Source organism: Meriones unguiculatus (genome assembly GCF_030254825.1).
Source record: "Meriones unguiculatus strain TT.TT164.6M chromosome Y unlocalized genomic scaffold, Bangor_MerUng_6.1 ChrY_unordered_Scaffold_25, whole genome shotgun sequence".
Classification (NCBI taxonomy): Eukaryota; Metazoa; Chordata; class Mammalia; order Rodentia; family Muridae; genus Meriones; species Meriones unguiculatus.
The window spans coordinates 9,783,268-9,798,867 of record NW_026843710.1 but is presented as its reverse complement, the minus strand read 5'-3'; the positions used below and the strand labels follow the sequence as shown (position 1 = coordinate 9,798,867).

Genomic DNA, 15,600 nt, shown 5'->3' with positions numbered 1-15,600 from the left:
CTACTGTTGTGCTTATAAGATTTCAGAAGTTCAGAGTTTTGGCATTGATCAATAGAGTTCTGATAATTTGATGGAGCACCACCTGCTTACTATTCAGTCACCAGCTTGAGATTTTAATTTCCTTTGGTAGTTTTCTAAAAATGGATTTACAGGTGCTTCTCATCAAGCTAAAAACATCTGTTTGCTGTGTGTATCTGACCCAAAGCCATAGCCTTTATTACAGTATTCTTAATATCTGCCATTTGTGAGGTAGACTGGATTTAAGAATATCTTAAATGTATTCCTTCTAGTTGCTTTGTCAAGAAAAGTCCAAGCCTCCAGGGTTTCACAATAAAACCAGTAATGTATTTCAGCCTAACTTTCCAGTGTGACATGGAGATGGGGGCTAAAAGTAGATGCTGAGTGTATGAAAAATGGTCAAGCTCCATTGGTGGCTGTGCCCACAGAAGAAGTGTTAGAGTTCCAGACCATGGACACATTAACAAACAGCCAACTGGTACTCATTCAGTGAGGTGTAGTTTTACCTGTTATTCTCAGATTGTTTTTTATTAAATCTGCTGATATGTTACTTTTCTGAGTTTTTAAAATATATTTCCATTTGTAAACTAAAAATTCATATGAGTTTCATGAAATCAAAGTCATGGGACCTGAATCTGGCATAAATGAAAAGGATCCCAGATAAGTTTTCCACTGGTCTTGGGATTCCTCACTTTTCCCATTTAATAGACAAATTTTAACTTCTGTCTCCAGTCTAAATTTGTCTCAGCAGATTTTCAATTGGTTGATTCTATTCTGGGATCGGCTATAGACTGCAAACTGAAATCTGGCCTTCCTGGTGCTGATGTGATTGCTCCTGACCTCTTCAGGTTGATCAACTAACCAATCTGAGGATTGCCCCATTGCCCAACCTTTGACTGGCATTTCAGCCTTCCTAGCCCCTGATAGCAACGGTCCAATTGTTGAGCTGAAGCAGTTTCAGAAGACAAGAACCTCGGCCCAAAATCACACCTTGCAGGCTGAAATGCTAAGTCAAAAGGGGTTCCTTGACATTAGCTGTTATCTTGGGCCCCTGCTTAGCTGAATTGGGAACTCGTATTGCAAGAACTGGATTAAAAGACTAGAGAGACACTACAGACAAAGGATAATAGTTCTCCGTGGCTTACTACCCCTATATCCTAAAGAAACCCCTATTCATTTTGAATTTTATCTTTGGGTCTTGTATTTTAAATTGCTTGATGGCTCTCAGGGGAAAAAATATTTGGGAGCAATACACTAATGGTACTCAGATGTCATTGTAAAAAAGGTAAATCTACTGAATTCAAGGGAACATATATGGAAAACTCAACATTGGGTCTTCAAATTATCATGGGAACGGGAGAAAGGAAAGACCAAGATTAAAAATCAGCAGTTATTATTAATGTTTAAGGCCTGAACTAGCTGGGTGAGATACAGTAATGCCCTGAGGGGAAGAACCCACCTTACTACATTCTTTCCACACTCACTAGAGATACAGTTGCTAGGAAATTGGTCCATACCACTATGGAGGGACACCAGATCACTAATGGTTTGGGGACCTTCCTATAGCCAACTGATTAAAAATGCATCATTCTGACCAATAGATGCTAGTAAATATTCATTTGCTATTACCCCAGCCTTGGGAATGCTGGGCAGAACCAGAATATTTAAATCACCCAACTAATGTGAGCACAGGAATCTCTGCTCTCACCGATTTGGTGGTGGGAGTATGAGCCCAAGCTGCAGTTTGTAATTTGTAATTACAAACCTCACATGGTTTGCAACAGACAGAGCTCCTGGTGGTGGGCTTTTGGGGTATCATGATTTGGGCACAACAACACTTGGAAGTTTATTCTTCAGACTCCTTTTCATCATCACTATCTAGCTCCTAAATTATTTTCTGCTCTCAAACTACACAAATCTGTTTGAGCTCCTTTATGAACACTGAAATAACTTTGGAAGTTATTTTTTTTCCTGCCTGTTTGGCTGCTCTAATTTCCACAAATAGGTCTTTAGCTTGTGAGATTACTTTTCCCAAGTTTCCACATGAATGGTACCTTCAACTGGGAACCAGGGAAAAACTTCATTTAGAAACTAACAGGGATAATGGCATTTCTCCCAATTCTTTGCTTTTACTACCATTCACTTCAAAGACTTCATTAACATCTCCCTGCTATTTCTCTGCCCCATGATTTACCTGCCTACTACCTTGTCTTCCTCCCTGCAATGGGCTGTCACCACAAAGCACACTTTTTCTTAGGCATTTGGAGCTCCGAAAAACAGTGTTTCTCATGTTGTTCCTTGTTTTCAAGGTCCCTTTTTCCGGAGCCAACTGACACATCCTTTGGACTTACTGAAAAGTATTATATGTGAGATTAATATTTACTAATAAGTATCTTTAGTACAGCTTGCTTTTAATCCTAAATAGCTGTATAAGCAAATCACAACACTGGCACTGGATTTATTTAGTTAACCTAGAACACAATATTGGGCAATAGTTACTTCCTCCTAAACCTCCAAGCCCTCATAGTTCTTCCTAACATTTAGATTTTACCCATTATACTTCTTTTTTGTAAAATATTAGGTCCATTTCATCTCAATGTAATTGCAAGCTTTGTCCTCCAGCTCTTTCTCCAAGTTCTCTCTCCTTGCCCTTTTTGCCACTCATTTCCTACCTTCTGGCCCATCCCCTCTTTCCTGTAATCAGGCTCCTCCCTTTGCACAACATTTTGGCCAGTTGTTTTATTTTGGCATGTTTATGACAATGCATTATCTGGACTGAAACCAGAGACTGGGGAGTGTGGAGAAATCAAGATTCGAATGAACAAGAGTAAGGTATATACATTTCAAAAAAACATTATACCAACAAAAAATGGCCCATCTGAAAGAGGGAGTGTAAATGGCGGGACAGAGATATAAAGAATGGACACAATACAGATTCCTGATCAAGTCTCAGTTTACTGAACAAGCAAACAACACTTATACATCAAAGGGTACCAGCAAAAGTTTTTTTTTTTTTTTTTTTTTTTTCACATTAGCAACACATTTGTGCCACCTGGCAAGGCATCCAGGAAATCACTCAATCTTACACAAAGTTTGTGGTCTTGTTCCCAGATTTGAAGGGAGCTTGCTCAGACTCCCAGACTCAGAACACTGCATTTTCAGAGACCACCAAGGAAAGACTCTGAGTCATAGAATTTAGATAAGACCCACATCTGCTAAATCCAGGAGGCAGAATTCAAATTACCAAAATTGTGCAAAAACCAGACAATTCCTGGGACTGGTTTGGCTGAGAAAGAGAAAATCTGTGAGTGTAAAGGAGAAATGAGGGGAAATAAACTATTTGACAGCTGGTTGTGTTCCACACTACTATTGCTAACCCTCTATGAGCAAGGTTGCCTTGGTTGATCTGGCTGGATAGGCAGATATGTCCTAATCAGGGGTCAGTATGGAACCCTCCTGGTCATAGTGTTATTTTAAAATTTGTCCTTCAGGACAGTGAAATGAGTTGGTGTTATACACCTAGGAAACAAGAACAGCTGTGTTTCCTGCTGTAGTCCTCCAGACAAACTCTCTAAACATAGCATTAGTGCCAGGACTCCTTGCTCAGAGGTACCTGAGCTCATAGTGTCTGAGGTAGCTGAGTAACAAATAGTTCATGACTAGGATTCTCTGCTACATAAGGAGTTCCTGGAAAGAATGCCTTACAAAGTCAAAATCTGTCCACCTTTAGCTGAATCTTTTCTCAATGTTAAAAGTCATTATAAAAGTTGTCAACATATTATTCTTATTGATTTTTGGGAATTTGCTATAATATACATTATACTCCTTTGGCATTACTCCCAGGTTCAAATTCATACCATGTGCAACCCTAATTATTTTCTTTAAATTACATCAATTGAAGTATGTGTTGTTCATCTAATCATTGCCACATGATCAGAGTCTCCTCTCCATGCCAAGTCCCTTAAAGAAAAAAAAAAAAAAAAGAGTTCATCCTTGCCACACCCTGGCAACACCACCAAGGAGTTATCAGTCCTGAACAGCTCTACACTTCATCAACCTTATCACAGTTTGTCTTCTGTGTTTATTTACTATGATTTGTTCACATTGTATCTCCTCTGCTGCCCCTTCCCTCTTCTCATTCCAGTCCCACCCACCCTTCTTCCTCTACCCCATGCCCTTTTTCTACTTCCTTCTGTCTGACCCTAGCTTATCGGTTTCATCAAGGTTGACTGCATGATCTTCCTCTGCAGCCTGATTCTCATGGCATTGTTCTTCTGTCCTCAATTCCCTCTACTTAGAATACTCTTTCTGCCTCCTCTCCTGCAGGCTTCCAAGAGCTCTGAAGGGAAGGAAAATTCCATAGGAAATTCCCATTTAGAGCTGGGTGTTGTAAGGTTTCTGTCTCTGTCTCTGTCTCTCTCTCTCTCTCTCTGCTTATTATAGGACTGTGGGTCTCTGAATGAAATCCCATTTGATGCAGAAGGGAGTATCTCTGTGGATATAGGAACATGGCACTGATCTATCAGATGAGGGCAGAGAGCAACATATTTTAATAACAATAGCCTTGGTTGCTTGAAAATTTCCGTAGGATGGCCTGGCCTAAAAACTCAATAAATTTACACCCAATTCCCCTAGGGGAAGACTGATTTGGTCACAATAGATGGCTTTTTGGAACTTTATCCATATTGTTATGATACCTCCTAATAAGTGAATACACTATTAGTAAATAGTGAATACACTAGATTTGTCTTTTTCTATTTTAATGACTTCACCCAGGATGAATTTTCATAGTTCCAACCATTTGCCTGAAAATATCACAATGTCATTTTCTTTGCTGAATAATACTCATTTATGAAAATATTCCACATTTTCCCCAAAGGATATTATCAGTCCTGTTCTTTAGTCCTTGGAAGTCATTGGGACTTTAATCATTGTTTTGAATGACAAACTATCAGGAAAACTATGTTCTTTTAGCTTAGAATTCCCTCCATCTTCTTACACTTCCTGGTGATTTGAATTGCAAATCACCTTGAAGCACATCTCTTTACATGTTTAGTCACCAGTGAGGAAATGTCAGAGTAGGGTTAGGAGATATGGACTAGTTACATAATGTAATTCCATTTGTTTTCCTAATTTCTTTTTCAGCCTTTTTTTTTCTTTTGTATACAGGAGGGCTACGGATTTTTTTGAGTTAATGTTGTATCCAGTCACTTTGCCAAAGCTGTTCATCAGCTGTAGGAACTCCCATGTAGAATTTTGGAGGTCACTCAGGTATAGTATCATGTTATCTGCAAGTAGTGTTACTTTGACTTCTTCATTTTGCATTTCTATCTCATTGATCTTTATCAATTGTGGGCAGCCTTGCTTTGTCCATGATTTCAGTGGGATTGCTTTAAGTTTCTCTTTGTTTAGTTTGATGTTGACTATAGGCTTGCTGTATATTGCCTTTACTATATTTAGATATGTGCCTTGTATCTCTGATCTCTCCAATACTTTTAACATGAATAGAGTTTGGATTTTGCCCAATGCTTTTCCTGCCTATAAGGCAATTATCCTGTGTTTTTCTTTTTCATTTTTTTCTAATATGGTGGATCACATTGATGAATTTTTGTATATGGGATCACCCCTGCATACCTGTGATGAATATCCACTTGGTCATAGTGGATGATATCTTTCATGTGTTCTTGTATTCAGTGAAAGACATAAAGTACCTTCATGTGATCCTAATCAAGAATGTCAAAGATTTGTATGAAAAAAATTTCAAGTCTCTGAAGAAAGAACTAGAAGAAGATATCAGAGGATGGAAAGATCTCCAATGCTCATGGCTTGGATTAACATAGTAAAAATGGCCATCTTACCAAAAGCAATCTACAGATTCAATGCAATACCCATCAAATTAGCAACACAATTCTTTCCAAACCTTGAAAGAAAAATTCTCACCTTCATATGGAAAAACAAGAAACCAGAATTGCTAAAACAATCCTCTACAATAAATGATCTCCTAGAGGATCTCTATCCCTGAGCTAAAGCTGTACTATAGAGCAACAGTAATAAAAACTGCATGGTACTGACATAGAAACAGAATGGTGGATCAAAGGAACCATATAGAAGACCCAGTAATAAATGCACACACTTATGGACAACTGAGTTCTGACAAAGATGCCAAAACCTCATCATAAATCCAGACACATTAAGTCAGTTAGAAGAAAATGTATGATAGAGCCTTAAACTCATTGGCACAGGAGACATCTCAAATTCCTGAACAGAACACCAACAGCACAAGCTCTAAGAGCAAAAATTCGTGAATGGGACCTCATGAAATTAAAAAGCTTCTGTAAAGCAAAGGACACAGTCATAAAAAAAATAATAATGAAAGCCTACTGACTGGGAAAGAATCTTTACCAAACCTCTTTGTGACAGAGGGCTAATATCTGTGTATATAGAGAATTAAGAAGTTGAAAAGCAACAAATCAAGTAATCTAATTAAAAAATGGGGAGCAGAGCTAAACAGAGAATTCTTGATAGAAGATTATCGAATGGCAGAGAAACACTTAAAGAAATGCTCAATGTCATTAGACATCAGGGAAATGCAAATCAAAACAACAGTGAGATTTCACCTTAAACCATCAGAATGGTGAATAAAAAAAACTGTAGAGATTGTGGAGAAAGGAGAACTCACCTCCACTACTGGTGGGAATGTAAACTTGTAAAAGCAATCTGGTAATCAATCCTGTACTACTCAGACAACTAGGAATAGCGCTTCCTTTAGATACAGCTTTCCAACTCTTGGCATATATCCAAATGAGGCTCAAGTACACATTAAGGACATTTGCCAAATCATGTTTGTAGCAGCTTTATTTGTAATAGCCAGAACTTGGAAACAAACCAGACCCCCCTACACTGAAAAACGGATACAGTACATCTACAAAATGGAATATTACTCAGCAATAAAAAACAAGGAAAACAAGAAATTTCCAGGTAAATGATAGAAAATGGAAAAGATTATCCTGAGTGAGCTATTGCAGAAGCAGAAACACACACCTGTTATATATTCACTAAGAAATATATAATATAACATAAACCTACTAAAAAAACTAATCAAGAGTGAGGACTCTGGCTAAAATGCTCAATCCCCATCCCAAAAGACAAAGGGATGGACATGGAAAGAAGGGGAAAGCAGGGAACAAGTTATGTGCCTTTAAAAGAGAGCCTATGAAAGGCTCTGCCCTGCAGAGTGAAGGTGGGATTGGGTTGGGAGGAAGGGGCTTTTATGAGGAGAATCAAAGTGAATAAAGAGTAATTAATAAAAAATATAATAAAAATATTAAGAAATATAATTCCTTTGGAGTTATATTATAGGAGGTGTGCTTTGAGGTCAATATGCCAATGAAAGTGACCAGACAGATGAGGGTTTCTCTCTCTCAGTCTCTGTCACTTGTTTCTGTTGATCTTGGTCTCTCTATTTGTGAATCTGGCTCTCTAGATCTTTCTCGATCTGTCTCTCTCTGTCTCCCTGTCTCTGACTACTGCTTTTGATTTAGTATGAATAGCTCTCAATTCTGCTCTAGGATTACAACAAGATGACTGCTTGTTGACATAGCATCCTGGATAGTCTCTATAAAAATATAAGTAATTAAATGTTTTTTGTTTATACATTTCCCTTGGTCAAGGACTGTTTTCACAGTAAGTAATTCACTGACTGAGGACATATCTGTACATTTAACAAATAATAATTGAATCTGTCATAATGTGAAAATCATGTGACTTTATTAATGACCACTTGAATGAACTAAGAGTTTTGGACACAGGAACTGTCATCTCTGGGTTGTGTGTTTTCAGCTGCTCAGCCTTACTTTTAAGCAGGCTCTCCATTTGGCCCTTTTAATAACTGGCTCTTGAAACTTTTACTGGCTTTCAACTGTTTTATGACATAGTTCGCCCTCTCAGTCAATCAGCACCTGAGAGAATCTTAAGGTTTCCATCGAGATGAGTGAGCAAACTATCCTCAGTGTCCAGTATTGAGTGCACAGGTGACTTTTTGTTAGAAACTCAACAAGCCTTTATCTCATCCCTTTATCCAGATCCCACACACTTACTCCTGTTTACCTCTGTGACAATCTCATGTAGGAAATGAAACTTTTATCTTACTTTAATTAATTGGACAGCTTCTTATGTAGGGGAGCTTTAAAGTGATGTGGGATTAAGGGTAATGTACCCAATGACAAAATGATCTCCTACTGTGGTTTTGGATCTGAAATTTCCTAGGTAGTGACTTTAAATTGAGCAGTTACTTGCATACTCACTAAATATACCTTCCCATTCTTATTGATATAATAGGCTAGGAGTTTCTAGTGTTCCCTGGGGTACTGATTCTTTGAGAGTAGGGAAAATAGAAGGAAGCCATACAATGCTTGAGACTGGTTTGGCTGAAATAGACAAAGATAAGTGTCTGTAAAAGGAGAACCGAAGGACAAGATATTATATGACAGCTAGTGCTATTCCACACTAGTGTTGGCTACCCTCTATCAGCTGGGTTGTCTTGGCTGACATGGATGGATGGGCAGATGTATATTACTCATTGATCAGAGAGCAAGTTTCCTGGTTCAGGGGATTACAGTTAAACCCGGGCCATCAGAACAGTGAAATGGGTCAGTGTTATATGCTTAGGATACAAGAGCACCTGTGTTACCTTCTGTGGTTCTCAAGACAAACCTTCTGAAGGTAGTTTTAGGGCCAGGACTGCTTGTTCAGAGGTGCCACCTGAGATCAAGGGGTCTGACATAGCTGTGTAACCACTACTTCATGGCAAGGATTCTGTGATACATAATGAGTTACTGGAAAACATGCCTTACAAAGTCAAACTCTGCTCTTCTTTAGCAGAATCTTTTCTCTATGTTAAAAGTCATTTTAAAATTGGCAACATATTATATTTGTTGATTATTTGGGAATTTAATATTGCATATATTACACTCCTTTTTTATTGCTCCCAGGTACAAATTCCTACCTATGTGTCACACTAAATTTTTTCTCTTTAAAATACTTCAGTTGAAGTGTTGTTCATATACTCATTGGAACTTGATCAGAGTCTTTGGGCCAAGTCCCTAAAAGAAAACTGAATTTCTGAATTTATCATTGCTGCATTCTGGCACCACCCACAAAAAAAAAAAAAAAAAAAAAAAAAAAAAAAAAAAAGACATCAGTCCTGAAGAGCTCAATAATTCATCAACTTGTTCACAGATTTTCTTATGTATTTATTTATTGTGATTTGGTCACTTTATTTCCCCACTCCTGCCCCCTCCATCTTCTCCTTCAAGACCCACCCACCCTCCTTCCTCTATTCCTACGCAGTTTTTCTAGTTTCTGATAGGTGATGTCCCCCACACCTTTCTATCTGACCATAGCTTATCAGGTCTCATCAAGGCTGGCTCATCATCTTCTTCTGCTAATGATTCTCATGACATTGTTCTTGAGTCCTCAATTTCCTCTACTTATGACACTCTTCCTGCCTCCTCTATTGCAGGCTTAAAAGAGAACTGAGGGAAGGTAGAATATAATAGGGAAATCCCTTTTAGAGCAAGGTGTTTTAAGGTCTCTCTCTGCATAATATCAGACTGTGGGTCTCTGTATGGAATCCCCGTTGATGCAGAAGGAAGCATAAGTTTGTATCCAAGAACCTGGCACTGATCTATTGGTTGAGGACAGAGAGCAACATATTTTAACAACAAATGCCTGGGTTGCTTGACAATTGCCATAGGATGCCATGGACCAACAACTCAATTAACTGCCATCCAATCCCCCTAGCGGAAGAGTGGTTTGGTCACAATAGATGGCCTACTGGAACTTAATCTCCCGACTTTAGGAGACCTCCTAATAATTGAATACATACCAATTTGTCTTTCTGCCTTTTAGTTACTTCACCCAGGATGATTGTGCCTAGTTCCATCCATTTACCTGAAAATATCTTATCATTTTCTTAGCTGAAAAATACTCTATTATGGATGTATTCCATGTTTTCCTTGAAGGAGATTGTCAGTCCTGCACTTTAGTCTTTGGAAGTTGCTGGGACTTTAATCATTGTATTGAATGACAAACTTTCAGGATAACAATGTTCTTTCAGCCTAGAAATATCTCCATCTTCTTCTAACTCCTGTGGTTTGAATTGCAGTGTTTCCTGGACAATCAATTTAATATAAAGTTTACAGTGAGGAAACATCTGGTTAGTGTTAGGAGATATGGACTTGTTAGAAAAAATAATTCCTTTTGTTTACTTAAGTTTTTTTCAGCCCTTTTATCTTTTATATACAAGAGCACTTCTGATTTTTTTTGAGTTAATTTTGTATCAGCCACTTTGCTGAAGGTACTTATCAGCTGTTGGAGTTCCCTAGTAGAATTTTTGGGTTATTCATGTATATTATCCTATCATCTGTAAATAGTGATAGTTTGAATTCTTCCTGTCTGATATGTATCGTCTTGATCTCCATCAATTGTCTTATTGCTCTAGCAATGACTTCCAGAAACTATGTTGAAGAGATATGGAGAGAGTTGGCAGCCTTGCCTTGTCTTTGATTTCAGAGGGATTGCTTTAAGTTTCTCTCTGTTTAGTTTGATATTGGCTATAGGCATGCTGTATATTGCCTTTACTATGTTTAGATATGTGCCTTGTATCTCTGATCTTGTTCTGACCAGCTCAGGAACCCCCAAGACCAGGAATAAAGAGACTCTGCTGTAAATACATGAGGATTTTTTTTATTGTAAATTACAAGCTACAGCTTGGGCCCACACCCTCCCTCCACCACCAAAATGGTGAGAGCTGAGTGCCCCGTGCTCGTGCTCCGGTTACTTGGTAGATTCTGGTCCCTCCCAGCACGCCCAAGGCAGGGGCAATTTCTGCTTGGCAAACATCTATTGGTCAAAATTGTACATTTTAAATTGTCTGGCTATAGGAAGGTCCCCAGACCATTAATGATCTGGTGTTCCTCCCTAGGGGGATGGGACAGCTTCCTTACAATTGTATCTCTAGTGAGTGGGGAAAGAATGCATTAAGGTAGTTCTTTCCTTCATGGAATTACTGGACTTCTCCACCCAGCTAGCCTTAAGTTCAGGCCTTAAACTTTAATAATAACTGCTTATTTTTAATCTTTTGGTCTCTCAATCTCTACAATACTTTAAGCATGAATGGATGTTGTATTTTGTCAAATGGTTTTTCAGCATATAAGGAGATTATCATGTTTTTTTTTCTTTCATTTTTTTTAAATATGGTGGGTCACACTGATGGATTTCCATGTATTGAAGCATCCCTGCATACCTGGGAGGAAGCCCACTTGGTCATAGTGGAAGATATTTTTGATGTGTACTTGTACATTGTCAAAAACATAAAGTACCTTGGTAGGACCATAACAAAGCATGTCAAAAATATTATGAAAAAAAAAAACTAAGTCTCTGAAGAAAGAATAAGAAGAAGATATCAGAAATTGGAAAGATCTTCCATGCTCATGACTTGGCAGGGTTGTAAAAATGACTTGTAAAAATGGCCATTCTAACTAAAGGAAACTACAGATTCAATAGAGGTCCCATTAAAATACCAACACAAATATTTACAGATTTTGCAGGAAAAATTCTCAACTTCATATGGAAAAATAAGAAACCCAGAATTGCTAAAACAATCCTTTACAAGAAAAGATGTTCTGGACATATCGCCATTCCTGATCTTATGCTGTATTATGAAAAACAGTCATAAAAATTGCATGGTACAGAATGAAAACAGAATGTTGGATCAATGGAAACAAATAGAAAACCCAGAAATAAAATCACACACTTATGGACAATAGAGTTTTGACAAAGATTCCAAAACCATACAATGGAAAAAAGATAGCATCTTCAACAAATGGTGCTCGTCTAACTGGATGCCTACATGTACAAAAATGCAATCTAGTCATTTCTCAGACAACTAGGAACAGTGATTCCTTCAGACCCCTAGGCATATATCCAAAAGAGGCTTAAGTACACAATAAGAACATTTGCACAACCATGCAAATGTTTGTAGCAGCTTTATTTGTAAAATCCAGAAACTGAAAATCACCCAGATGATCCCTGCCCAATTAAAAAATGACACAGAAATTGTAATCCATCTACAAAATAGAATAACATTCAGCTTTTTTTTTTTCAAAGACATGCCTTGGTCAGGGACCATTTTCACAGTAAGAAGTTCACTGACTGAGGACACACTTTTGCATTTAACAAATAATATTGAAACCTGTGATAATGGGAAAGTCATGTGACTTTATTAATGACCACTTGAAATATGTGACCCTTTTGCTGAACAAACAGTCTTGGACACAGGAACTGACATGTCTGTGTTGTGTGCTTTCAGCTTCCCAGATTGAAGCATGTAGGACTGCTCAGCCTTTCTCTGAAGCACACTGTCTATTTAGTCTTTTTAATAAATGGCTCCTGAAACTCCTACTGGCTTTCACCTCTTGCATGACATCATTCTCCCTCTCTGCCAATCAGAACCTAAGAGAATATTGAGGTTTCCATGGAGATGAGTAAGCAAACTTTCCTCAGTGTCCAGTATCTCAGATCCTTGGCACATGTTTATCTTCTTTTGAAACCTAACAAGCCTTTATCTCATCCATTTATCCAGACCCACACCTTTACTCCTGTTTACCTCTGTGTCAATGTCAGGTAGGAAATGAAACTTTAATGTTTATTTATTTAAACAGCTTCCTTAGTATACAAGCTTCAAAGTGATGTGTGATTAAGGGGAATGTAATGAAAGACAAGGTGGTTTTCTACTGTGGCCTGGATCTGAAATTTCCTAGGTAGTGACTTTGAATTGATGAATTACTTGTATAATTACTAAATGTACCTTCACATTTTTATTGATATAGAGGCTGTCAGGGTCTAGGGTTCCCTGGGATATTGAGGCTTTAAGAGCAGGGAAAAGAGAAGGAAAACAGACAATTCCTGGGACTGTTTTGGCAGTAACAGAGAATGATCAGGGTATGTAAAAGGAGAACTCTGGAGCAATAAACCATTTGATGGCTGGTGCTGTTCCACACTAGTGTTGCCACCGTCTATGAACTGGGTTGCCTTTTGCTCTCCTAGCTGGATCAGCAGCTGTGTCCTACTCAGTGGTCAGGGAGAAACCCTCTTGTTTCTGGGGTTTACAATCAAAACTGGGCATTCAGGATAGAGAAATATGTCCATGTCATATACCTAGGATACAAGAACAGCTGTTTCCTGCCCTTTTCTTCCAGACAAAAATCTAAAAATGTAGTGTTAATTCCTGGACTGCTAATTCAGAGGTCCCACCTGAGTCATAGGGTCTGTAGTAGCTGGGTAATCACTAGTTCGTGGCTAATATTCTCTCTTACATAATGAGCTTTCAAAAGTATATCTTACAAAGTCAAACTTTACCCTTCATTAGCAAAATCTTTTCTCCATGTTAAAGATCATTGTAAAAGTTGTCAACATATGATTTTTAGTGATTATGTGGGAATTTCATATAACATGTCTTATACTCGTTTTCCATTGCTCCCAGGTTTAAATTCCTACCATGTGTCACACTAATTATTTTTTAAAATACACAAATTCAAGTGTGTGTTGTTTATATACTAATTCATCCTTGCTGCACCCTGATAACTCTCTGAAGAAAAAGCCCTCAGTCCTGAAGATCTCTATACTACATCACCTTAATCACAGTTTCTGTTATGTATTTATTCAGTATGATTTGTTCACATTGTATCCCCTCCGCTACCCTCTCCGTCTTCTCCTTCCTGTACCACCTACCCTCCCTCTTCTACCTCTAGACCCTTTCTCTACTTCCCTGATAGGTGAGGTCCTCCTCACCCTTTTAACTGAACTTAGCTTATCATGTCTCATCAAGGCTGGCTGCATATCTTCCTCTGTGGGTTGATTCTCAGTGCATTGATCTCCTGTCCTCAATTCCCTCTAATTATTACACTATTCCTGCCTCCTCTCCTGCAGGTTTCCCAGAGTTCTGAGGTGAGGAAGAATTTTATAGGGAAATGCCATTTAGACCTGAGTGTTTAAAGTCTACCTGTCTCCATAATATTGGACTGTAAGTCTCTGTATGCATTTTAGTTACTTCACCCCAAATGATTATTTCTGGTTCCAAAAATAGCTGAATAATACTCTAACAGAAAAATTCCACATTTTCCCCATAGGAGAGTATCAGTCCTGTGCTTTAGAATATGGAATTTGCTGGAGAAAGCAGGGAACAAGGTAGGAACCTGTAACAGTGGGCCTCTGAAAAGCTCTGCCCTAAAGCCTATCAAAGCAGATGCCAAGAATCATGGCCAACTCTTGGGAAGAGTGCATGGAATCTAATGAAAGAAGGAGGAAATAGTAAGATCTGGAGAGCACAGGAACTCCACAAGAAAAGCAACAGAACCAAAAAAAAAAAAAAATTCTGAGCTTAGGGTTCACTCCTGAGGCCCATGCTCCAACTAAGTACCATGCATGGAAATAACACAGAACCTCTGCACAGATGTAGCCCATGGCATTTTTGTGTTCTAGGGGTTTCCATAGTCATGAGAACAGGGTGTGCTTTGAGGTTGATATGCCAAAGAAAGTTACCAGAGAGCATGGCATCTCTGTTACTAGGTATCTGTCACTTTCTGTCTTTGTTTCTGTTGGTCTCTGTCTCTTTAGCTCTCTGTGTCTATATCAGTCTCCCTAGCTCTTCTTGCTTCTGTGGTTCTTCATGAACATCTCTCAGTTTTCTTAAAGGACTATAGCAAGATGAGTGCTTGCTAATGAGACATCATGGATGATCTCTTTACAAATATAAGTAATGTCCAAATTAAATGCTTTTTTTTTCAATGATTTGCCCTAGGAAGCATTTTCTCAGAAAATACTTAACTGAAGTAGGGACATATCCTATCTGTGCATTTAAAAAATAATAATGGAATCTGTGAAAATGTGAAACTCAAGTCAAGGACCTGTGACTTAATTAATGACCACTTGAAATAAGTATATTGTGCTCTCTTCAACATCCCATATACTAAAATTCGAACTGTACTGAGAAGCTCATGGCCCCTGTGTAAGTATGATATGCATATTCGTGAAGCATCCCATATTTTTTTGGAGAAATTAAAAAAAAAACACAGAGGAAATTGTGAAGTGAAAGAACTTAGGAAAGAAAATAGGAACTACAGAGCTAAGCATAACTAATATACTACAAGAGATGGAAGAAAGAACCTCACGTGTCGATGATACAATGAAAGAAATCATTGTATATGTCAAATAAAATGTTAAATCTAAAAAAATTCCTGACACAGACCATTCAACAAATGCAAAACAACATAAGAAGACAAAACCTAAAAATAATAGGAATAGCGGAAAAAGAATTTAACCTCCTCCAAGGGCCAGAAAATTTTTTCAACAAAATTTCCCCAACTTAAAGGAGAGGCAAATAAGAATACAAGAGGTCTACAGAACAACCAATAAATTAGTTCAGTAAACAAAAAACTTTCTGTAACATAATAATCAAAACAGTAAATATACAGAACAAAGAAAAAATACTAAAAGTTGCAAGGGAGAAAGCCCAAGTAACAT

At 38.0% G+C, this 15,600-nt stretch overlaps 1 non-coding gene across 1 annotated transcript; it reads left to right on the top strand.

The window, feature by feature from the left end:
• The first annotated feature begins 15,022 nt into the window (after positions 1 to 15,022).
• On the top strand, positions 15,023 to 15,126 carry LOC132651801 (U6 spliceosomal RNA). Its single transcript, XR_009589365.1, has one exon. It is a non-coding gene; the product is annotated as a U6 spliceosomal RNA (small nuclear RNA).
• The last annotated feature ends 474 nt before the right edge of the window (positions 15,127 to 15,600 follow it).